The 24,985-nt window shown below is 45.4% G+C and overlaps 1 protein-coding gene across 8 annotated transcripts in view; it reads right to left on the bottom strand.

The window, feature by feature from the left end:
• Window positions 1–24,985, bottom strand: part of psd3l (pleckstrin and Sec7 domain containing 3, like) — a 334,929-nt gene that overhangs the window by 159,290 nt on the left and 150,654 nt on the right. The window lies entirely within an intron of this gene.

Here is a 24,985-nt window from a genome sequence, read left to right as displayed (position 1 = left end):
AGGACAAAGTAGCAAACTTGATTGCTGCCCCACTCTCTCCACCACCAACGTACAGTGGCAGCGGTGCGTACCATCCATGAGATGTACTGCACGGTCTTGTCAAGGAAGTCCCATCCTAACAACAACATGGATGCTACAGCTACACCAGATGGGCTGCAGTGTTTCAAGACGGTGGCTCAGAACCGACTAAACAGCTAGCAGCAGAACCATGGGAACAGCACCTCCTGCCAGTTCCCCTCCTCGTCACCCACCATCGTGACATGGAAGCGTACAGCCATCCTTTCATTGCCAAAACCCTGGAACGTCCTATCTAACAGCTCCTTGAATGTCCCTCCATCAAATGCACTGCAGAGGATCAAAAAGTAGACTCTCCACCATCTTCTCAAGGGCAGTTATGGAATGGGCAATAAATGCTGATCTAGCCAGAGGTGCGCACATCCCATGAATGAATAGAATATAAAGAGCAAAATCAGACAGGGGTTGAAACTGGCACTGAATCCAGTCGCACAAGTCTAAGTCAAAATCGCACTCAAATTAGGTCAACGTCCATTCATCAAAATTCACAGAATTGAACTTACTTTCACTGGGACAGAGATTAAGGGAGCATGATCCAGCACTTTGAAATGCTGAAGGTTGCATTGGCAAAATGGACACGAGTTTGTTCATTTAAATATTGATGGTAGAACTCAACCCCAAGATGAAGCAGCAAGGATACAGGTTAGGGGGTCTCCCCTTGCAGCCAATCCAGATCAACGGCTACATGGATAAATGATCAAAAACAGCTAAACTTCAATTCCTTCAGACAACAAAAAGAAAACACCGCTGACTAGATATTACAGTAAGAAGTCTCACAACCCCAGGTTAAAGCCCAACAGGTTTATTTGGAATCACGAGCTTTCGGAGCGCTGCTCCTTCACTCAGCTGAGGTAGTGTTCCAACAGCTTATGATTGCAAATAACCTGCTGGATTTTAACCTGGTGTTGAGAGACTTTTTACTGTGCCCACCCCAGTCCAACACCGGCATCTCCACCTCATGACTCGATATTAGATTAACAACGCAGGTTTCAAAGAATAAGCTCTGAAGAAGTCAAACAGACTCGAAACGTTAACTCTGTTTCTCTCTCCACAGATGCTGTTGAACCTGCTGAGTATTTCCAGCATTTTCTGATTTTATTTCAGATTTCCAGCATCTGCAGTACTTTACTCATTTGCTTGAGTGCTTATGTGTTCCTGCAGCAACCTGTCAATTCAAACAGCAATTCGAAGCCATTAAGCTGCATCCACACAAAATACTTACTGGACGCTGTACAACAGCAACTGATAAAACACCTCATGGAATATGAAGTGTTATGGGCAGACAGAATTAAATTACAATTTTTTTGTTCTTTCTCAGTATGCTGGGCCAGTATTTATTACCCAGCAAATAACTATTCTTGAGAGGTTGGTTCTGAGCCATCATCTTGAACCACTGCAGTCCATCTGCTGTAAGTGTTGACTGTCCTATGAACTCGGAACCCAAGATCCTTCTGATCTTCCACACGTTAGTATTATATTCTGCACCTCAAAGGAGCAGCACTCCAAAAGCTCGTGATACCAAATAAACCTGTTAGAATTTAACCTGGGGTAGTGGGACTTCTTATTGTGCCTACTCCAGACCAACGCTGGCATTGCCACACCACTGAGTGGCATTGCAGAGTCAGGAGGCGAGTCACTCTCCACAGAATTCCCAGCTTCTGTCCCCGCTCTTGTAGCCACACATGGCTGGTATTTCCAATCAATGGCATTTAGCTGCCATAATTAATGACAACTCCATTGGTAAAAGAGCAAACCAGATGGGTCTTAGCTTTTATTTATTGAGTAAGTCTTATGCAAAAAGACATTTGGCTCATTGAGGCCATGTCTCTTTCAAGAAATTGGACATCTTTCATACAGTGGCAGATTAACCATCCGGACCCCTAGGCTGAGCTTTAGTAAGGCCTCCTGATCTTTCCCCCTGCCCCACCCTTTGTTGAATAGAATAAAGTGATGTTAGATAAATTATATCGTTGTACTATAAGAACATAAGAAATAGGAGCAGGAGTAGGCCATCTAGCCCTTCGAGCCTTCCCCGCCATTCAATAAGATCATGGCTGATCTGTCGTGGCTCAGTTCCACTTTCCTGCCCTCTCCCCATAACCCTTAATCCCCTCTCTTATCAAGAACCCATCAACCCGCTTCTTAAAAATATTTAGCGAGGCAGCCTCCACCACTTCAACGGGCAGAGAATTCCAGAGATTCACCACCCTTTGAGTGAAGAAGTTCCTCCTCAACTCCGTTCTAAACCACCTCCCCTTTATCTTGAGGCTGTGCCCCCTAGTCCTACTGTCCTTTCTGAGCGGGAAGAGTCTCTCCACCTCTATCCTATCCATCCCATTCATCATCTTATACGTCTCAATGAGATCTCCCCTCATTCTTTTAAACTCTAACGAGTACAAGCCTAGTTTATTCAGCCTCTCCTCATAGCTCAACCCCCTCAACTCCGGTATCAGCCTAGTAAACCTCCTCTGCACTCCCTCCAGGGCTAAAATATCCTTGCGCAGGTGCGGCGACCAAAACTGCACACAGTACTCCAAGTTATATGAATCAATTACAGCCCTTTTATTCATTTATTTTTCATTTTCTTTACATTTCTTTACATATGCAGTGATGATAGTGGGAGTGATTTAGATGCCGAGGATTTTGATGTTGATATTGTTGAATTATCAGACGATGATACATTGGTAGCACTGGAGGCAGTGGTGACAGTCATCATGCTGCGGTGTGGGACTAATACTATGTCAGGGTGAACGTTGAAAAAAGCACTATATATAACTCAGTATGCTCTAAAATAAGTATGTATACATGTTACAGCATGACAATAAACTCTTTGTTGCATTTATTTTGTATTTATTTGCATGTAGTACAAGTCTGGGGGGGGGTTAAGCTCCTCTGTCTATAGATATTTGTCATATTAATTCACCCACAGGGTATAGTTATGAAAATTTATTCACCCTTAAATGCGTTAAACTAATTTTTTTTTTGCTCTTGGGCCCCCCACCTTTCCGGGCCCCTAGGCTTAAGCCGACTCAGCCTAATGGTTAATCCGCTACTGCTTTCACGTCATCGCTGATCAGAAAGATTTAATCTCCTACGGTAAGTGATGAGTCAGAAAAACTTCGAGAAAAATGTGACTTTCACTAGTACTGTGGAAAATAGCATTGTCGTGAACTATAAACTTTAATGCTGGTTAGACAGCTGGGAAAATGACAATGATACTGGTGTCATGACCATCAACAATATCATGATTAGCATAAACAAAGTTCACTGGAATTTGCACTTACTCATTAAATGTTGTCAGTGACATCCCAGTATCTCTTCTGCACTCGTGTCTTCCATTCTGAACTCTTCTATAGATTGGGAAAGCTCGCCTTAAACACAATCCTACACTTTTACTGTACTTCTTGTAGTAAGACTCCAGGTTATTCATCACTGACATTTGGTGATGTCACAGCAGGTCATTCATTGACGTTCCACAGATAATGTAATATCCTCATTCCAAGTTGCTAAGCGAATTACATCGCAATGGTTCTAATTCCGCTCCATCACAAAGGCTACCTACCTCCACTCACATCATCCACCTTACACGCTGCTTCAGGTCCAACCGTTGTCAAAATCTTGAGCTGCCGTCACTGCTAATTTTGACTATTTGACTACTCCAATACTTTATGGGTCAGTTTCTAATCTTCCACCCTCCATAAACACTGGTGCAACCAAAGCTCCACTGTCCATATCCAACCTCACAACCAATCCATCATCCTCTTCCCCCCCACTCACTGATTTAAATTGGCTCATATTTGAAGTTCTCATCTTTATACTTAAATCCCTTCATGGTTTTGTCCCCCACGATCTGTGTCTAGTTCTCTGATCCTTTAAGGAACATACTTCCCAGCAACCAAAAGAGAAAATGCTGGAAAATCTCAGCGGATCCGGCAGCATCTGTAAGGATAGAAAAGAGCTGACGTTTGGAGTCCAGATGACCCTTCATCAAAGCATACTTTCCTGCAAAACTGACCTCATGTGCTACATTTGTTAAAGTTCTGCCACAACCCAGCGATCCCATGCAAGCAGCGCATAAGTCAGCCCCTTTAAGTTGTTGTGGAACAAGACTTAAAGAACACGCAAATGAATATGCCGTTCACAAGAACAATAAAAACTAAATGCCATTATACATGCTCTACTTCTTTGGTTCCACCACTGGCAGACACTGTTTCAGCCATCCTGGCCTAGCAGTCTTGAATTCTTCCCCTCAATTTGCAATTCCTGCCCAGCAGCAAGGATGTCCAATTCTACCCACCACCATTGAATAATAGAACCAAATGGAGCAGTCATTGAGACGACAGCATCATGAAGATTAAACTGCAGCTGTAAAATTTTAGTAAACAATCTTGAGAAAAGGCCAAGGAACCAGGCAGAGTGTTCCCTATTTTTGTAATCATCTCCAGCCCCACACATGCCATGTTTTGTTTTGTTTTTCTATGGAAAACCTGAGCTCTTTCAATTTTGGTCTAGTGCATTTCTGATCTTAAATCACTCTAGCCCTGGTGGCCGTGCTTTCAATTACCTGGATCCAAAGCTCTAGAACTCCATCACTATATCTCTCTGCCTCATTTTCCTCCTTTAAGACACTCATTGAAACCTATTTCGTTGACGAAGCCCTAACATTTCTGTATGTGGCTCTGCATCACACTTTGTTTTACAATGCTCCTAGGAAGTGGGACATTCCATTATGCTAAAAGGCATTGTATTAAAATAAGTTGTTGTTGCTGCCACAAATGAACCTCAAGCCACAGCTAAGCAAAGAAGTCTAAAGAGGTGAGGCTTCCCACATTCCTTGAGAGATGCCAATCCCCCCATCCCCAACCACCCTAACAGGGAGAAGTGAGAAGATGGAATTTCTCCTAAAACTATAGAATCCCTACAGTACTGAAGGAAGTCATTTGGCCCCATCAAGTCTGCAATGACTTTCCAAAAGAGCATCTTACCCAACCCTTGCCATATCCCCATAACCCCACACATTTCCCATGGCTAATCCACCTAACCCACACATCTTTGGACTGTGGAAGAAAACCAGAGCACCCTGAGGAAACCCACATAGGCACGTGGAGAACATGCCAACTCTACACAGACAGTCATCCAGAATTGAACCTGGGTCCCTGGAGCTGTAAAGCAGCAGCGTTAACCATTATGCCACCCTGTAATACTTCCAGCAGCTGCTGTGGTGTGACTGGAGCCCCTGTCCCCAAAGAATTAACTTGAGCCTCTGGATTATTGATCTGGTGATAACACCACAACACCAGCATCTCCCCTGTGACTGCAACAAGGTAAACAAACTCTCCACCTCACACAAGCAATGGGCCAAGAAACCAGGAACCAAGTGCTTTGACAGCAAATTTTGAAAGAGGGGACACATCAGTGTCTTAGAGTCATAGAGGTTTACAGCATGGAAACAGGCCCTTCAGCCCAACTTGTCCATGCCACCCTTTTTAAAACCCCTAAACTAATCCCAATTGCCCACATTTGGCCCATATCCCTCTACACCCATCTTACCCATGTAACTATCTAAATGCTTTTTAAAAGAGAAAATTGTACCCGCCCCTCCTACTCCCTCTGGCAACTTGTTCCAGACACGCATCACCCTCTGGAAATTGCCTCTCTGGACACTTTTGTATCCCTCCCCTCTCACCTTAAATCTATGCCCTCTAGTTTTAGGTTCCCCTACTTTTGGGAAAAGATGTTGACCATCTAGCTGAACTGTGCCCCTCATTATTTTGTAGGCCTCTATAAGGTCATCCTTCAGTCTCCTAATCTCCAGAGTGACATGACATGACAGTGACATGAATTAATTGAACAGAACTGTTATCCCATGGAACAGAGGGACAATACTCAGACAATCCATTATCAATCTGCTTAAAAACTTAATGATAGCCGTTCTGAATGTACTGACATGTTTGTGCATCATTCCTGTCCCATATTTTAACATGAGTCATGCCTTGCTCAAGACTACACCAAGAATTCCATACAAATGGGTAATGTCAACTGCCAAAGGGGTTCATTTGAGCATTATAGCCTGGCGAATGAAAATCGTAGAACTCACTGAAACCCTGCAGTGCAGGAGGCCGCCATTTGGCCCATCAAGTCAGCACCGACCACAATCCCACCCAGGCCCTATCCCCACGTCCCTACATATTTACCCACTAATCCCTCGAACCTATGCATCTCACAACACTAAAGGGGCAATTTTTTTTTTAAGCATGGCCAATCAACCTAACCTGCACATCTTTGGACTGTGGGAGGAAACCAGAGCACCCGGAGGAAACCCATGCAGACACAAGGAGAATGTGCAAACTCCACACAGACAGTGACGTATGCTGGGAATCAAACCCCGGTCCCTGGAGCTGTGAAGCAGCAGTGCTAACCACTGTGCTACCATGCCGCCCAAAAATGGTGTAGGGTTACTTGGAGAAACGTTGGCTAGAACTTCCATCTTAGTTTGTCCACAAGGTCCATGACTGTCAGGTCCAACAAGCTGAAGAGGCTGATATCAACCTCTCAATTGAACTCCTAATCCATGCTGCCTTTGCTGTGGGCTTGCATTTTCAAAGGGGAGTCTGGTAAAATGTGGACACGACCAGTCCTAGAGTTCCATTTTAAGGTATGCAAGACCAGTTTGGACCAGCACCTGATATTTTTCCAGGTTTTAGTGGATTTTCCTTCTTACCAGCTCAGTTTGCATAAGGTAGCAGCTTGTTCAATTTACATCAAGTCCACATAGAGTTCGATGTCTTTACTAACAAGTACGAAAGACATTGTGTTGGATGCTGGCCCCACTATCAAAACCGGCCACAGTCCTGATTGGATTCAGAAGAATTGTAGAATCCTACAGTGCAGGAGGCCATTTGGCCCATTGGGTCTGCACCGACCACAATCTCACGCAGGCCCTATGCCCATAACCCCATGAATTTACCCTAGCTAGTCCTCCTGACCCTAAGGAGAAATTTAGCATGACCAATCCACCTAATCTGCACATCTTTGGACTGTGGGAGGAGATACACAATCACCTTAAAGCTTGTAGCCATTTCAGAATTGTGTGAAGTTTATTTGTAAGTGTCACAAGTAGGCTTACATTAAGACTGCAATGAAGTTACTGTGAAAATCCCCTAGTTGCCACACTCTGGTATCTGTTCGGGTACACGGAGGGAGAATTTAGCATGGCCAATGCATCTAACCAGCATGAGTTTCGGACTGTGGGAGGAAACCAGGGCACCCGGAGGAAACCCATGCACACATGGGGAGAACGTGCAGACTCCACACAGACAATGGCCCAAACCAGGAATCAAACCCGGGTCCCTGACACTGTGAGGAAGCAATGCTAAGCACTATGCCACCGTGCCTCCCCAAGCACAGCAAGGTTCCACCGTTTCCTAGAAGTCCCCTCCAAATTAAAGTTTCCTTTCAAACAGAAGCACGATTAACTACCTTTAGAAAGTAAGTATTAAAATGCTTTATTATTTGTTCATGAGAGCAGCAAGGCAAGTCCAGCATTTGCGGCCCATGTCTAATTACCCTTGTAAAAATTCAAATTTCCTAAGAAATTCAAAGTACACGCGAATAAAACCAGCAATTGATTTGGTACGTTCTTCAAAAGTTACTTGTAGTTCGTTAAAATCAGGCAACTCACAGCTAATGGAGTAATCTTATGTGATGAACTCAATTTCATTGCATGAAGTGCAACAGGTTACCGCTCTTAAATATATGAAGGTGTACATTTTACTGCAAGGAGCATAAAATAATGTTCCAGAAAAAAAGCTCGATAGTGCTGCTTCACTGAAGGCTTTGTGATAATGCAAGTAAGCTTGAGCAACCTATCGAATTATCCTCTCTCTTCAGAAAGAAAATACATAAATTGCACTGATGCGGCTGGTCCAGTTAAGTTTCGAGTTAATGGCAAACCCCCAGGGTTGGTGAAGGAAGTTTAGTGTCAGTAATGCCACTGAGTGTCAAGGGGGGAGATGGCTTGCTTCTCTCTTATTGGAGATAGTCATTGCCTGGCACTTGTGCGACATGAATGTTACATGTTGTGCACCCACGTTACTGATTGCATCTAAAGCGGGAACTTTACCTGACATTTTCAAAATGTTAAAAGAGCACAGAAAAGGAAATTACAAGCAAAATGAAACTCTTGGAATTATCTAATGTGCCAGTAATTTTGCAGATGGGGTAACAAGTAAGAATCAAAAGGAAATGAGATTAGAATCATAGCAATATCAAAGCAGGGAGGATGCCAGCGTGCATACAGAGGCGCAATTTGAGGAGTAGGCCGTTCAAGCCTGCTCCACCAATCATGGTTATCAGATTGTGGCTTCATCTCCACATTCTGCATATCCCTGATAACTAATCTTGGACAACCTTGTTAATCCAGAATTTACCCATCTTGGACTTAAAATTGTTCAATAAATCATATGCACAGAGGCGATAGCAGTCGAGAACACTAAACTCTTACATGCTGTACCAAAGAGTAACATTCCATTCCAGGTGGCACAGTGCTTAGCACTGCTGCCTCACAGCGTCAGGGACCTGGGTTCAATTCCCAGCTTGGGTCACTGACGACGTGGAGTCTGCACATACACTCCGTGCATGTGTGGGTTTCCTCTGGGTGCTCCGGTTTCCTCCCACAGTCCAAAAGATGTGTGGGTCAGGTTGATTGGCCATGTTAAATTTCCCCTTAGTGTCAGGGGACTAGCAGGGTAAATACGTGGGGCTACGGCTGGGTGGGACTATGGTTGGTGCAGACTCAACTGGCCAAATGGCCTCCTTCTGCACTATAGGGGTTCTATGATTCCCCTCTATTTTTTTTGGGAACGCACAGCCGACTTGTTTAAGGGTGCTAGATCTTCAAGTGCTTTTTCTCAGCCACACGGACGTGACAGCAGAAAAGGGCCATCTTGGGCTCAGTACATTTCACTTGTTGGCTTCAATGAAACCGCGCTGTAAAGCACGTAGTCCAGGCTGTGACTATAGCACTGTATTTTGAGGATCTGAAACCAATGCAAGCCAGTGAGCACAGGGATTCTAGGGAAATGGGACGTGCTGCAAATAAAGACCCAGGCAGCAAAGGTTTGAAAGATCTACAGAGTGCAGAATGTGGGAGACTAGCCCAGGATGAGCTGGAATAGTCAAGTCTCCAGGGGAAAAACAGACCTGATGGGATCTCATCAGCAGATAAGCTGAAACAGGGGTTAGGTCAAGCGATGCTACAGGGGTGAAAAGAGACCAGCTTGGTGGTGGCACAAACACAAGGCCAGCAGCTTATCTCAGAATCAATTTGACACCATGGTTGCAAGCAGGCTTAACCCAAGGTTGCTACCGGAGAGAGCAATGGAGCTGGTAGTCAGGGGACAATCAAGCTTTATCTCTGTTCGAACCTCAGGACACAAACTTCACCAGAAGCATGTTTCACATCTCCCAAAGTGAGTCACCTCTTTGAGTCGAACTGCTTCGAGGTGAAGGCTCATTTCCCCAGTGGATCTGAGCAGAGGAAGAACGGTTCTATCCCCCTAACCGACTCAAGCTAAGGTTTCAAAAATGAAGCGAAAGTTCCAACAAACCCTTCCAGTATCACAGCTGCTAAACGAATGACATTATTGACAATATAATCTGCCTTCTCTTGCTGCAGCTGTCTCCGTTCCCTCCCTAAGCCTCGACCTCTCTCCTTCCTTAAGGCACCCCTCAAAACCCAACCCTGGGACAAAGCAGTTGTCTCGTGTCCTAACGTGGCTCAGTGTTAAACTCTCGCTCCTACTGAAGAACAACGGGATGTTTTATTGCCGTGAAGGCGCTATAAAGATGCAAGTTGTTTTGTAATCTTGATTTATTGTCACACATATTAGTGTACAGTGCAAAGTATTGTTTCTTGTGCACTGCACAAAGCATATTGTACATAGAGAAGGAAAGAAGAGAGTGCAGAATGTGGTGTTACAGTCATAGGTAGGGTGTAGAGAAAAATCAACTTAACGCAACTTAGGTCCATTCAAAAGTCTGACGGCAGCAGGGAAGAAGCTGTTCTTGTGTCGGTTGGTATGCGATCCCAAATTTTTGCATCTTGAAAACGAAGCTTGGTTCCTCAGTAAGTTATTTTTATAACAGTATAAGCCATTGAAGCACGCCTTATTCTTTTTTTCCCATTTTGCCAGTATTGGTAGACTTGGGAGTGGAAAAGGACGGAAGGGAGAGTGATGTTTGCTCTCCCTGTTTCCAGAAACAAAGATAGCAAAGACATTACTCATGGAGCTGCAGCTTCCTTGGGTGGAGGATACATAGGTGTCAGATTGCCATTTTTGATACAACGTACAGAAACAGGACTGAGGCCAGTAACGAAGTGATCCAGCTGATTGTCCTGACAGGCAGTGGGTGGGGTGTACCGATTATTAACTAGTGGCAGCAGAGGAGGGTGCAGCACACTGGATACAAACCAACACTTTTACTTTAAATGTGCGTCTGAAGATTGTGCATAAAACTAGGAAAACCCAGGCCTGAATGTGCTCCGACCATGCAGCTTATTAAGCTTATTGCATTCTCCAAATCCCAGTTCATCTCTCAAACCAGCCTCCCAAACATTGACTGTCTACACTTCCCACTGCCTCAAGAAAAGCAGCCAGCATAACTAAGGACCCCACGCACCTCGGACATTCTCTCTTCCATTTTCTTCCGTCGGGAAAAACATACACAAGTCTGAGATCACGTCCTCAAGAACTGCTTCTTCCCTGCTGCCGTCAGACTTTTGAATGGAGCTGCCTCATATTAATGCTGGTCTTTCTCTACATCCTAGCAATGACTGCAACACAAACTTTCTCTCGTTTCCTACTCTAGGAACAGTATGCTTTGTCCGTACAGCGCGCAAGAAACAATATTTTTCACTGTATCCCAATACATGTGACAATAATAAGTCAAATCAAAATAGCCCAGTCATTTTTCTGGATGGCCACTATACTGGGTCAGGCAAAGTACATAACTCTTGAACCCATTTCAAAGACGGACATGATTGGCCTCTGCGTACAGTCAGCCCTGCCTCAGTTGTGAGCACTCTCACCTCAGAGTCAATCCGGCGACTGAGCACACAAATTTAAGGGTGACGCTTCAAGCAAGACAGAGGATGTTGCACTGTCAGAGATGTTGCCTTTCAGTTGGAACGCTAAACTGGGGGTTGTGTCTGTCCCTTTCAAGCAGACACAAGGTCCCATCGTATTGGATAGGGGTGTTATGCCTGAGGTTTCCCTGCTAATGTTTACCCCTCATCACAAAAAGTAGTCCCATCATTATCAATTGGGAGATTCCTGTGTGCAGAACAAGGTTTAATTACTGTCACAAGTAGGCTTACATTAACACTGCAATGAAGTGACTGTGAAAATTCCCTAGTTGCCACAATCCTGCGGCTGTTCGGGTACACTGAGGCCAATGCACCTAACCGGCCATCTTTTGGACCGTGGAAGGAAACCCACACAGACAAGGAGAACGTGCAGACTCTACACAAACAGTGATCGAAGCCAGGAATCGAACCTGAGACCCTGGCGCTGAGAGGCAGCAGTGCTAACCACTGTGCCACCATGAGCTTCCCCATTTCCTACAATGGTGACTCTACTTCAAGAGTGCGTTACAGAAAATGAAGCATCGAGATATCTGGTGATTGGAAAGGTACTTTTTCCCCCCAATCTTCAGTCTCACAAAGGGTTGTGAATGTAATCCAGTCCATCACACAAACCAGCCCCCCATCCACGCACACTGTCTACACTCTGTTGCCTCGGAAAAGCAGCCAGCGTAATCAAGGAACCCATGCACCCCAGACATTCTCTCTTCCACTTTCTTCCATCAGGAAAAAAATACAAAAGTCTGAAAACATGTACCAACCAACTCAAGAATAGTCTCTTCCCTGCTGCCATCAGACTTTTAAATTGATCTACCTTATATTAAGCTGCTTCTTCTCTACACCCTAGCTGTGACTGTAATACTACATTCTGCACCCTCTCCTTTCCTTCTCCCCTATGTACTCTATGAACTGCATGCTTTGTCTGTATAGTGCGCAAGAAACAATACTTTTCACTGTGTACCAATATGTGTGACAATAATAAATCAAAGCTTTGACCTTCAACTTCAAGATGTGCTCCCAATGGGTCAGCACCCAACTTTTGATGCTGTCTTTTGCTTGCCCACTTCTACCCAGAGGTGGTGCCACACCGTTCAAACAGAAACACTAAAGGGATCAGTTTTTGGCCTTTTCCAGATGCAGAATGGTTAGCGCGTGCCTGAGGCTGATTTGGGACAAGGCCTTCAGGCTCCTCACCAGGTGAGCTGGAGGTGCTTTTTGGGCCCCTGGAGGCAGTATCCAACTTGTATCACCTACTCTGCCTGCACAGTCCCCAATTCAATCCCGGGGGGGGGGGAATGGGTTGCAGAAAGGCAGCAACATTAGAAGACAGGAGAAGCAAAGCAGGCCCGACCCACGCCTGGCTCAGTATTGATCAGCACTGGGGACTAGGTCCCGAACAGCATTAGAGCTCTTATTAACATAGGTCACACTCTAATCTCACAGTGGGTGTACCTACATCCTACGGGTTGCAGCAGTTCAAGAATACAGCTCACCGCAGGGATGGCATATTTCAGGAGTCCTTGGGTTTCGCAAGATAGTACTACAGAATTGGCACAGTTGCCTCTGTTCCGTGCTTGATCAATAGGCACAGCAGGAATTATAGGAATATAGGCATCACTAATCAAAAATGATAATTAGCAAAAAAGAGGGGAGACAGAGAGAGTGAAAGAGGGAGAGTGTGGGTGGGGGGGGGGGGGGGGGAGGAGAGAGAGAGCGCAGGAGTGGGTGGGAAGAGAGGGTGTAGTGGGGGAGGGGAGAGCAAAAGAGAGAAGAAAAAGAGAGAAATAAAGAAAATGTGGGTGGAGAGAGAGAAGGTGAGGAGGGAGCCACAGAAGGAGGACAGAGGGGAGCGAGAAAACGGAGGAGGGAAGATAGAGGGGAGAAAGGGAGCAAGAGGGAGGATGGGTGTTCATGCACATGGGTAAGTAGAGAGAACAGAATAAGTTGCTATGTCATATAGAGATACTAGTTGATTTTATTAAACACACACACACACACATTGCATTAATGTAAAACACACACACACTCACAAAGAGCTCTGGCTTAACTGCAATTTATTATTTTATTTAGCACCTCACAAATGACACAAACACAGATAGCAGGAAGATGGAAAACACACGGAGATGCTGCTTCCTCTCAGTGAGCTGCAGCCCCTCAGATATCCTAAAAAAAACAATGAAATATATACTGGTGAGCACTATGAAAGCATGGACTATAGGTAATGATGTGAGTCTTAACCTAGAACAGACCGCGCCCCAGAATTCTATCACACAGTCACACGCACCACCCTCCCCCTCAACATTTGTGATAAGAAGCTGGAGGCCTGTTCCAGATCCAGGTCTGGGTTAGTACTGAGTTCAGCAGCATGGGTCAGGGAGCTTATGAGGTACACATCCTGACTTCACTACTGATGGCTCCCGGTTTGGGTTCACCTGCTTTTCCCGACTTTTCCCACCACATCCCACCTCAAACCTGTCACCCTCCCTATGCTGGCAGAGCAGCCAGCCCCACTTGGGAAGTTGTCCCCAGATTCCCAACAAGCACTTACAGTTCACCACAATTGTCACGGAGACTCGAGACTTAGACAAGCTTTAGGCAGGTGCAGATCCACTTCTACATCAGTAAAAAATGTTCAGGGATCTTGCTGCCCTTTATAGGGGCAGCACGGTAGCACAGTGGGTTAACACTGCTGCCTCACAATGCCAGGGACCCGGGTTAAATTCTGGCCTCGGGTCCCTGTTTGTGTGGAGTGTGCACAATCTCCCCATGCCTGTGTGGGTTTTCTCCAGGTTCCTCCCGCAGTCCAAAGATGTGTGGGTTGGGTTGATTGGCCATGCTAAAATTGCCCCTTAGTGTCCCGAGATGCATAGGTTAGAGGGATTAGTGGGTAAAATATGTAGGGATATGGGGGTAGGGCCTGGGTGAGATGGTGGTCGGTGCAGACTTGATGGGCTGAATGGCCTCTTTCCGTACAGCAGAGTTTCTATGATTCTCTTCGTCTGAGTGGGATTCCTCCAGGTGCTCCAGTTTCCATTCACACTCCAACGATATACGGGTTAGGTGGATTGGCCATGCTAAATTGCTCCTCGGTGGGGGGGGATTAGCAGGGTAAATAGGTGATAGGGCCTGTGCGGGATTGTTGTCAGGGCAGGCTCAATGGGCTGAATGGCCTCCTTCTGCACTTGTAGGGATTCTAAGGATTTATGAAGCTTTGATACTACACTGCCTCTGGACAGAATTGGATGAGAGAAATCATGATAGGGTGGGGCCCAGTGAGGGGATCGGGCTCGAGTTGGAGATGCAAGGCACAGGTCAATGATATCTATTTCAGAAGAAAAAGGGCGTCATCTCTTTGCCTGACCCAGAGTGCAGTTGGCCTCTCGTACAATTGATTCAACCATTTGAAGAATGTGATAAGTCAGAGCACATCTGGCCCCAGGGTTGGATGTTCACTTTTTTTTAAAAAAAGATTACACAGAATCTACTGCAGAATTTCCCATGATAATCCACTGTTCCAAATTCTAAAACGACACTACTAACTTCCACAAGTGAGAACCTCATTTTAGGAGCTGTACTTATTTTAGAAAAAGTATGTTGATTTGCGTCCGACACGCTGCAGCCTTCCCTGCCACTTCTGGTTAATGGGTTCACATCCTGTTCGCTGATACAATCAACAACATCACTGCTACTGAAATCAATACAGAAACTGGCAATCTGACACCCCAGAAAACCACACATCTATGACAAATAATGCCACTGTCTTTTTTGCTATTGAAAAAAACAAAGGGGTGCAAACTTCACCTCATCATCAATCACTCTGTTCCAACTTTACTCGTTGCATATAGTGCAGAGTGCAAAAATACCCAGTACACTTGCGCATATGAGGAGTATTTAACAACTGTTACGGACAGGGGAGGAAGATGGGCTGAAAGCCACCATTCTTCTCTCTCCGTAGTTAGTATAGTTTAATCTTGGCAAGGCTGATGGGTGTTCCCAAACTCCCAGTTCTCGTGTGGTCAATTTAAAAGTCACTGATGGTAAATTTCCACAGTTTTAAACAAGTTGTTTTTTTTCCCCTTTCATGGGACGTGAGCCTTGCTGGCGAGACCCATTATTTGTTGCCCATCCTTACTCGCCCTTGAGGCAAGTGGCTTGCCTCGGCATTTCAACGGGTCGTTAAGAGTCGACCATTATGAATCTAGGGTTGCACGTATGTCACACTGAGTAAGAATGGCCAATTTCCTTCCCTGAAGGACATTAGTGAACCACATGCTTTCTTTTCTTATGACAATCGACGATAGTTCCTCGTTCACTATTATTGACCCATGCTTTATATTCCAGGTTTATTAATCAAATTTAAGTTTCACCAGTTGCTGTGGTGGGATTTGAACTGACATCTCCAGAACATTCGCTTGGGCCTCGGGATTACCGGTTCAGCAACGTTACCAGTTCGCCACCGTCTCCCCCATTATAATTATTTATTCATACCATCAGCTCTAGAAAGGTCCACCGCTCCATCAATTACGCAACACATATTTGCAAGATATAATTAAAGGCTGCCATGCACTTCTACAAATGTTAAAACCAAACAGAATAATTAGCAGTCCACATTATCGAATCCAGTGAAAGAGGAGATTTTCCCATTCTAACACTGAAGTTCAGATGGTTGGAGTCAAACTCAAATTAACTGCAGTGTTCAGCAGGTTGTGTAGTAAAGTCCAGATGACTGCTGTAACTGAAGGTTCAACTTCCTATGGACAAACTTGGAGCTGCGTGGCACAATGGTTAGCACCGCTGCCTCGCAGCGCCTGGGGCCCAGTTCAATTCCAGCCTTAGGTAACTGTCTATGTGGAGACTGCATGTTCTCAACATATGTGTGGGTTTCCTCCCACAGTCCAAAGATGTGTGGGTTAGGTTGATTGACCGTGCTGAATTGCCCGAGTGTCAGCAGGATAAATAGATGGGGTTATAGGGATAGGATGGGATTGTTATCGGTGCAGACTCAATGGACCAAATGGCTTCCTTCTGTATTGTAGGGATTCTATTTGAGAAAGGTTCGAAGAGGGTTTTAAAGATTTTGGCTGGAATTTTACTGATTCCGGGGTGGGCAAGGCTCACAGAGTGGAATTCTCCGTTGGCCTCAGGTGGGATTTTACGAGCTCGCCCGAGCGAAGTCGTAAAATCCCAGCCTTTAAGTCTCCCAGCTCTTGAAAAATGGTGGGACATCACAGCCTTTTTTTTTTGCAGTTGTGATGGTGCTACTGGTGTTCTGCAGGTTACCCAGTCTGTCTCTGCTTTTGGATAAAAGGATCTGAAAAATCAGAGGACAGTTCCAGTCACATGATGAATGGTCACTGGAGCATGGCAGAAAGCAAATTATAGCCTTTCATAATGAAGCAAGGTTTTCAGTCACGTGGTCTACAGAAGAATGCTGTTCTGGCATCTCCATCCAGTGAAGACCCCTGCAATTATAACCTAATTTGGAACTTTCCAGAAGGATTACGAACGTATAAATTAGGAACAGAAGTAAGCCACTCAGCCCAATGAGCCTGCTTTGTCATTTAATAAGATCATGTATGATTTGATTGTATCCTCAACTCCACATTCCCGCCTACAACAGCCCCCCACCCCCGATTAACTTTCACCCACTTGCTCATCTAGAATCTATCGAGCTCTGCCTTAAAAATATTCAGAGATTCTTCTTCCACCATTGCTTGTGGAGAGTTCCAAAGACTCAACCATCTGAGAGAAAGAATTTCTTCTCATCTCTGTCTCAAATGGGCAAAGTCTTATTTTTAAATAGTAATTCCTAGTTTTGATCCCCCTTCAAGAGAAATCATCCTTCACATCTACTCTGTCAACACACCTCAGGATCTTATACATTTCAATCAAGTCATCTCTTACTCTAACCTCCACTGGATACGGGGCTAACCTGTCAAACGTTTCCATGTCCTAGTAAACCTTCTCTGAACTGCGGCACAGTGGTTAGCATTGCTGCTTCACAGCACCAGGGACCCAGGTTCGATTCCCAGCTTTGAGTAATTGTCTGTGTGGAGTTTGCATGTTCTCCCTGACTCTGCATGGGTTTCCTCCGGGTGCTCCGGTTTCCTCCCACATTCTGAAAAACGTGCTGGTCAGATGCATTGACCCAAACAGGTGCCTGACTGTGGCGACTGGAAGAATTTCACAGTAACTACATTGCAGTGTTAATGTAAGCCTTACTTGTGACTAACAAATAAACTTTAACTGTTTCCGATGCATTTCCATCTTTTCTAAATTAAAGAGACCAACACCGTACACTACTCCAGATGTGGTCTCACCAATGCCCTGTATGGCTGACGCATAACCTCACTACTTCTGTATTCAATTCCCCTCGCAATAAATAATACCCTATTAGCTTTCCTAATTACTTGCTGCACCTGCATACTAACTTCTTACAATTCATGCTAGGCTGTTAAAGTTGCAAAAGTGGTCAGCACTGCAGCTTCACAGCACCAGGAACCCAATTCAATTCTTGCCTCGGGTGACTGTGTGGAGTTTGCACATTCTTTCTGTGCCTGTATGGATTTCTTCCTGGCGCTCCAGTTTCCTTCCACATTCCAAAGATGTGCGGGTTAGATTGATTGGCCATGCTAAATTGCTCCATAATGTCAGAGGGATTAGCAAGGTAAATAACATGGGGTTACAGGTATAGGACCTGAGTAGTAATGATGTTAATGCAGGTTTGATAGACCGAATGGTCTCTTTCTGCACTGCAGGAGTTCTACGATAATGAGGGCAGCATGGTAACACAGTGGTTAGCACTGCTGCCTTGCAGCGCCAGGGGCCTGGGTTCATTTCCAGCCTTGGGTTACTCTGTCTGTGGAGTCTACACGTTCCCAGAGCACTGGATCAATAGCCCAGAGAACACAAGTTCAAATCCCATTACTGTTTTGAGGATTTGAATTCAGTTTAAAGAAAACATGGAGTGCAAGAGCTGCCATCAGTTTAAATGACCACAACTTGTTGGAACATCATTAACTCAAATCCATTCACTGGTGTCCTTTGGGGGAGGAAACCTTAATCTGGTCCACTAGCCTCTCATCATTTTTTAAAATATTCTTTCACGTGATGCCAATGGTGCTCGCTAGGTTAGCATTTATTGCCCATCCCCAGTTGCCGTTAGGAAGATGGTGGTGAATCAGCTTCTGGAACTGCTACAGTCATTCTGACTCATAGCAGTTCGGTGTAACTGAATGATATAGAAAATAGAAGCAGAAGTAAACCGTTCGGCCCTTCCAGTCTGGTCCACTATTCATTTTGATCACGTCTGATTATTGAATTCAATATCCTGATCCTACCTTACTCCTGTATCTTTTGAACCCTTTAGCCCCAATAGAATTTCATAAAATGCCTACACTGCAGATGGAGGCCATTCAACCCATTGAGTCTGCACCAGCCCTCTGAAAGAGCACACAATCCGGGTCCTCTCCCCCCACGCAACCCCATACATTAATCACAGCCAATCCACCCAACTTACATTTCCTTGGACGCCATGGGACAATTTACCATGGCCGGTCCATCCAACCTGCACATCTTTGGAAACCGGAGCAAACCCTCACAGACACAGGGTGCGAGCTCCGCACAAACAGTGACCCAAGGCCAGAATTGAACTGGGGCCCCTGGTGCTGTGAGGCAGCAGCGCTAACCACTGTGCCACCTCGCCCGACCATTTCAGAGGGCGGTTAGAAGTCTGAAGAAAATGCTGGCCGGACCTCAAGGCCATCAGCGAAACGGGTTGGTTCCTCCGACAATCTGTTACAGTTTCATGGGACTAGCTCACTTTCAATTCAGCTTGACCAACTGAATTTAAATTCCACCAGTGGGATTGGAACCTGTGCTCCCAGAGCATTAACCTGGACCTCTGGATTACTAGCCCGGTGACACAACTCCCCGTTGACTCTTAAAGTGGCTTAGAAAGCCACTCAGTTATCATCTGTTCAAGAAGCAAGACCACCATACATTCAGGGTAACCAGCAATGGGCAACAACTTGATAGTGACACCCAGACCCGAGAATGAGTGCTTTAAAAAAAAATTATAACCTCGTGCCTGTTAGGAGATTCATAGAAGGAAAAAGAATTGCTATTATATATGTCCTACATGACCTCAAGACACTTCAAAGTGATGTACAACAAGCCATGTACTTTTAAGATGTCATCACTGCTGCAACAGATAAAACACAACAGCCAATTTACACATGCAAGCTCTCACAAACAGCAACGATCAGATAGCTATTTTGTTGGTGTTGTTTTGAGAGAAAAACGTTAAGGATGCCCGTGAGAACTCCCCTACGTTCCATCGGATATTGCCATGGGATCTATTAAATGCTTCGTGTGCAAGACAAAAGCAATCTCCCTCCTTCCAGGATTGTTTTCACTGGAAAGGAGGCTGAGGAGGAGACCTGACAGAAGTCTACAAAATTATGACAAGCATAGAACAGGGTGGATAATCAGAGGCTTTTTCCCCCAGGCTGCAAGTGTCAATTACAAGGGGGCACCGGTTCAAAGTGAGAGGGGGGAAGTTTAAGGGAGATATGCAGAGGAGGTTTTTCACGCAGACAGTGATAGGTGCATGGAAAATGCAGACACATTAACAAACATTTAAGCAGCATCTGGATGGATTCATGAATAGGGAGGGAATAGAGGGATATGAACCAAATAAAGGCAGAAGTTTTTTTAAAACTTACTTAGGGCATGATGATTGGCAGGCTTGGAGAAAAGAAGGGCCTGTTTCTGTGTTGTACTTTTTACTTGTCTTTCTTCTCTCTCTCTCCACTCACCACCACTGCCCCCCCTCACCAACCCACCCCCCCCCCCAACATCAACCCCCCCATCAACCCCAGCCCCCTACATCAATTGCCCGCATCAATCCCATTCCCCCCACATCAATCCCCTCCCCCATCAATCCCACCCCCACATCAATCCCAACCACTACACCCTGCCCCCATGCCCACATCAATCCCATCCCCTCCACCCCTCCCCCCCGCCCATTCATGGGTGTCCAGTTTCGTTCCACACTTCAAAGATGTGCAGGTTAGGTGGATTGGCCGTGCTAAATTGCTCCTTAATGTCACGGGGACTAGTTAGAGTAAATGCATGGGGTTATGGTCTGGGTGGGTTTGTAGTCAGTGCAGACTTGATGGGCCAAATGGCCTCCTCCTGCACTGTGGGGATCCTATGATTCTACGAACCTAAAGCGCAGCAATGAACATTAGTGGGACTCAGCACTAATTGTATCATTATTCAATTATCAAGTACACAACGTAAATTGGTTAAAATATTTAGATATTAAGACATGTTACATCAGATGTTCATTTTCTGTACTTGAGCATGTTAATTTAGAATTTGACTTTGATGATCTGCTTATAATTCTATGAAAGAGTGTGCAGGAAAGGGTTACTCGAGTGTTTTATCAGCAATGTGTTCAGTGGATGAAGAGATTGTGTGCTGGTGACCAGATACACATTTGATCTCTGCATTAGGTGGTCTCAGCCGGGGCAATAGTGAGCTGGAGTCAGTGAGGTTAACAATGGGGCACTTTACCACTGTGACCCCAACAGAACTCTAATGCTTTTCCCTCACGTGGGTGCTCACACGCAACATGGGGAGAGCTGCAAGTGCAATAACTGCAACCGACAGCGAACCACTGATCAGTGGAAACTGCACCCAAGGAGGAAAATCATAGAACCTATACAGTGCAAAAGGTGGTTATTCGGCCCATCGAGTTTGCACTGGTGACAATCCCACCCAGGCCCCTGTCCTGTAACCCCACATATTTACCTTGCTAACCCTCCTGATGCTGGGCGACACAGTAGCCCTCAGAGTGCCAAGGACTCAGGTTCAATTTGTGTGGAGTTTGCATTTTCTCCTTGTGTCTGTGTGGGTTTCCTCCCACAGTCCAAAAAAATGAAACTCTACTGGGGCTAAAGGGTTCAAGGGATACAGATGCACAGGTCAGGTTGATTGGCCATGCTAAGTTGACCCTAGTATCAGGAGGATTAGCAGGGTGGTTTGTGAGGTGGGGTTGTGGTTGGTGCAGACTCAATGGCAGGAATGACCTCCTTTGGCATTGTAGGGATTCTATGACTCTAAGGGAAATTTAGCATAGCTAATCCACCCAACCTGCACATCTTTGAACTGTGGGAGGAAACCGGAGCACCTGGAAGAAACCCATGCAGTCACGGGGAGAATGCCCAAACTCCATACAGACAGTGATCTAAGCTGGAAATTGAACCTGGGTCCCTGGAGCCGAGAGGCAACACTGCTAACCACTGTGCCTTAAAGACTGAGGAGCTTTGAAAAGGGGAGTGTTTTTCCGAACCTCGCAGCATTTCAGAAATGTTTTACAACCAATTAAATACCCAGGCCTAAAAAAAAATTCCGATTTTCCTTTCCCTTTATAGGATCAGCTGTCTGCAAAGGTCAGGAGATTGGGGATTCAAGTCCCACTCCAGAGACTGGAGAACAGGATTCAGTTGACAACTTAATGCAGCACAGAGGGAATGCTGAACTGTTGAAGGTGCTATTTTCCCAGATGAGGCATTGTACTAAGTTGCTCCCTCAGGTAGATGTAAAAGATCCCACAGCATTATCCAAAAAGGAGCAGTGGAGCTCGCTCCCTTATCATTTTTTTTAATCCATCAGCCAATATTAAAAACAGGCGACCGGGTTATTACCTCATCATTGTTTGTGGGATCTTGCAATCTGGCTGCTGCACACTGTACGTTCATATCAAAGGTATTTACTCGGGCTGTAAAGTCCTGAGGCCGTCCTGAGCTCATGAAAGGCTTTAATATCAATGGAAATCCCTCATCCCATCCCTCATCCTCTTTCCCCACCCCCACCATCTCTCCTTCACCACTGTAAACCCCCCCACCGACTTACCCACCCCGATTAAAAACTTCCCTCCCATGGGCACCAAACTTGAAAGCATAGCGAACAACAAAGGAGGATAGTGTCAGATTTCAAGAGCACAAAGGAATGGGAAGATACGTTACACAATTTTACACAGTGATGTATTCTGGTAGCTAAGAACGAGGAGAGGTAAAACAGAGCAAACGATCGAGTGTTAAAAAGGCATTCAGGAAAAGAGAGGCGACGTACACACACAAATCTGGAGGGGGTGGACAGGACAAGCTGAGCGGGTTGAGAAAGAGATTTGGAATTCTTGGCTTTACTGTTAGAAGCAAAACACACAAAAGCAAGAGGGTTATGCTAAACCTTTATAATACGCTGGTTAGGTCCCAGCTGGAGTATTGCCTTCCAATTCTGGCACCACACTTCAGGATGTCAAGGCTTTACAGAGGGTGTAGAGAGATTTACTAGAATGATACCAGGGATTCAATTCTGTGGAGAAGCCAGGGGGTTGCTCGCCATGGAATGAAGAATATTAAAAAGGAGAAATCATGAAGGACTTTGCTAGTAACCAGTTTACTCAGTAAACCAGAGGACACAGATTTAAGTGGATTGACAAGTGAGCCTGTGAACGATTGAGAAAACATTTTTAAAAACAATGGCTTGCTGTGGTCAGGAATGCACTGTCTAAAAGGGAAGTTGATTCAACGATAACATTTAAAAGAACATTGGATAAATATTCGAAGGGGAACATTTTATAAGGCTGTGTGTGGTAGGAGCAGGGGAGTGGTACTAATTGGATAGCTCTGCCAGAAGGACCAGCACAGATACAGTAGGCCGAAAGGCCTCCCTTTGTGCAGTAACATTCTATTTTATGAATTCCTCACGCTGGAAGTCTGCAAATGCTGCGGACTTTCTCTGCAAACAGCTCAGTCAGAGCCAGCCCACACTGCAGCTAATGATCTCAGAGCAACAACTGCAATACAAAATGTGCTATCAGACAGCTGGCAGGTCTTTCCAGCCAAACCTTTGTGAGCACCACACAAGGAAGAAGGTCTTGAGGAGGGTATAAAAGGGACTAACTAGAGTAGTACCATTATCGAGAGACTTTAATTATGCAGAGGGATGAGACAAAGTGGGATTGGTCTCCTTAACGTGGGAGAGGAGAACTGAGCTCGGCAGGGTTCAGCCAGGTGACCAGGAAAATTAGCAGGTCTCCAGCACCCTCATTGTAAACTGGCTGTCTCTGCATATACATGAAATAGTCAGCACAGACAAAAGGGATGTTTACTATATCTATCGACAGGATGCAGCTGAATGTCCTTGCTAACAGCACCAAAGCTGGAATAAAGATATGATTAAGTGACCATTGCTAGACGAATGGAATGTCCATTCGGACAAAAAAGATTATGATGTTACCGATGGGACACGATTAAACAGCTACTGTCTCGGGCCTACCTCTTTGGATCATGTGTGATTAATTTAGCGGTGTGTATGACCGGAAACAATTATCTTTACTAGAAGTTGTGTGCTATAAAAAAAAGCTAACTGTACACAATTAAACAGGGCAGACTGAAGAAGCCTTAGGAATTCTTCAGTTCTCTTCTTATTGATAAGGCAGCAATAAAGGATCCATCATTCCTGAATGCTGTGTCCAAATATCTATTTAGCTCCAACATTAACAGTGACGGAGGTCAAGGTGTGGTTTGATTACGATCATTGGAATTCTGAAGGATTGGGGGGGGTGGATTCTCTGGTCTACCCATGGTGTGGTTCTCACAACAGGAATTGGTGTGCCATTGGCAGGATTTTCTGCTCCAGTCAATGGGATCTCCCATTGATTCCACCCCACAGACTGGGAAGCCCACAGCAGAGGTACATCGGGGGCGGGACCAAAAGATCCAGCCGGCGTGAACAGCCGGAGAATTCGGGCCAAGGAGAATAATGTTTTGAACAGCAGCTGTTTTGTTATAATCGAGTGTGCACTGAGGGGATGGTCGAAACAGTAACTTACACATTAAAATTGGCACGGTGGCACAGTAGTTAGCACTGCTGCCTCTCAGCGCTAGGGACCGGGTTCAATGCCAGTCTCAGGTCACTGTCTGTGTGGAGTTTGCATGCTCTCCCCATGTCTGTGTGGGCTTCCTCCGGGTGCTGTGGTTTCTTCCCACTCTCCAAAGAGGTTCGGATTAGGTTGATTGGCCATGCTAATCTGCCCTTAGCGTCAGGGGGACTAGCTAGGGTAAATATATGGGGATAGCGTCTGGGTGGGATTGAGGTCTATTCAGACTCAATGGGCCTCCTTCTGCACTGCATGGTTCTATGATATACCTGAAGGGGAGAATTGTTCAGGGCAATGGAGGAGGGAAATGGGGGTAATTAGCCAACTTTTTCAAACAACCGGCACAGAATGCTAGAGTTTACAGGTACATGTCTCCCAATCACAATTTAGCTCCCCAACAATTTGACACTGAGTGGTGTTAAATTGTCTTAAGGCAAGTCTTCCGTCCCCATCTGAGGAGTAAGTCCCACCTCGGAGAGCAGCTGGCCAGGTTCTATCACAGTAAGAAGTCTCACAACACCAGGTTCTATCATCCCAGCAAGTGCCAAATTCGAGCAAGTGGCCACTACTGGGACTGCAGGTAGTCTGTAAAGACAAGAAGCTAATGGAATCCAGCTGAGTTCAGGGATCATGATGAATAGGCTGGCGAGCCCCACAAAGAAGGATGGGGGGGGTGGATTTGAGATCCCTTGAGGGTGCGAGGAAAAGGGTTATGAGGGGATACCTCTCCTCCACTTTGCCTAACGCCAGGCCGAACAACTAACAACATCGGGTTACCCATTTGACATGGGCAACAAGAGCAGTGGAAGCAA

This window comes from Carcharhinus amblyrhynchos, chromosome 1 (genome assembly GCF_965287045.1).
Source record: "Carcharhinus amblyrhynchos chromosome 1, sCarAmb.v2.hapA, whole genome shotgun sequence".
Lineage (NCBI taxonomy): Eukaryota > Metazoa > Chordata > Chondrichthyes > Carcharhiniformes > Carcharhinidae > Carcharhinus > Carcharhinus amblyrhynchos.
Note: the sequence above shows the minus strand (reverse complement) of the source record. Positions and strands in the feature narration are given on the sequence as shown.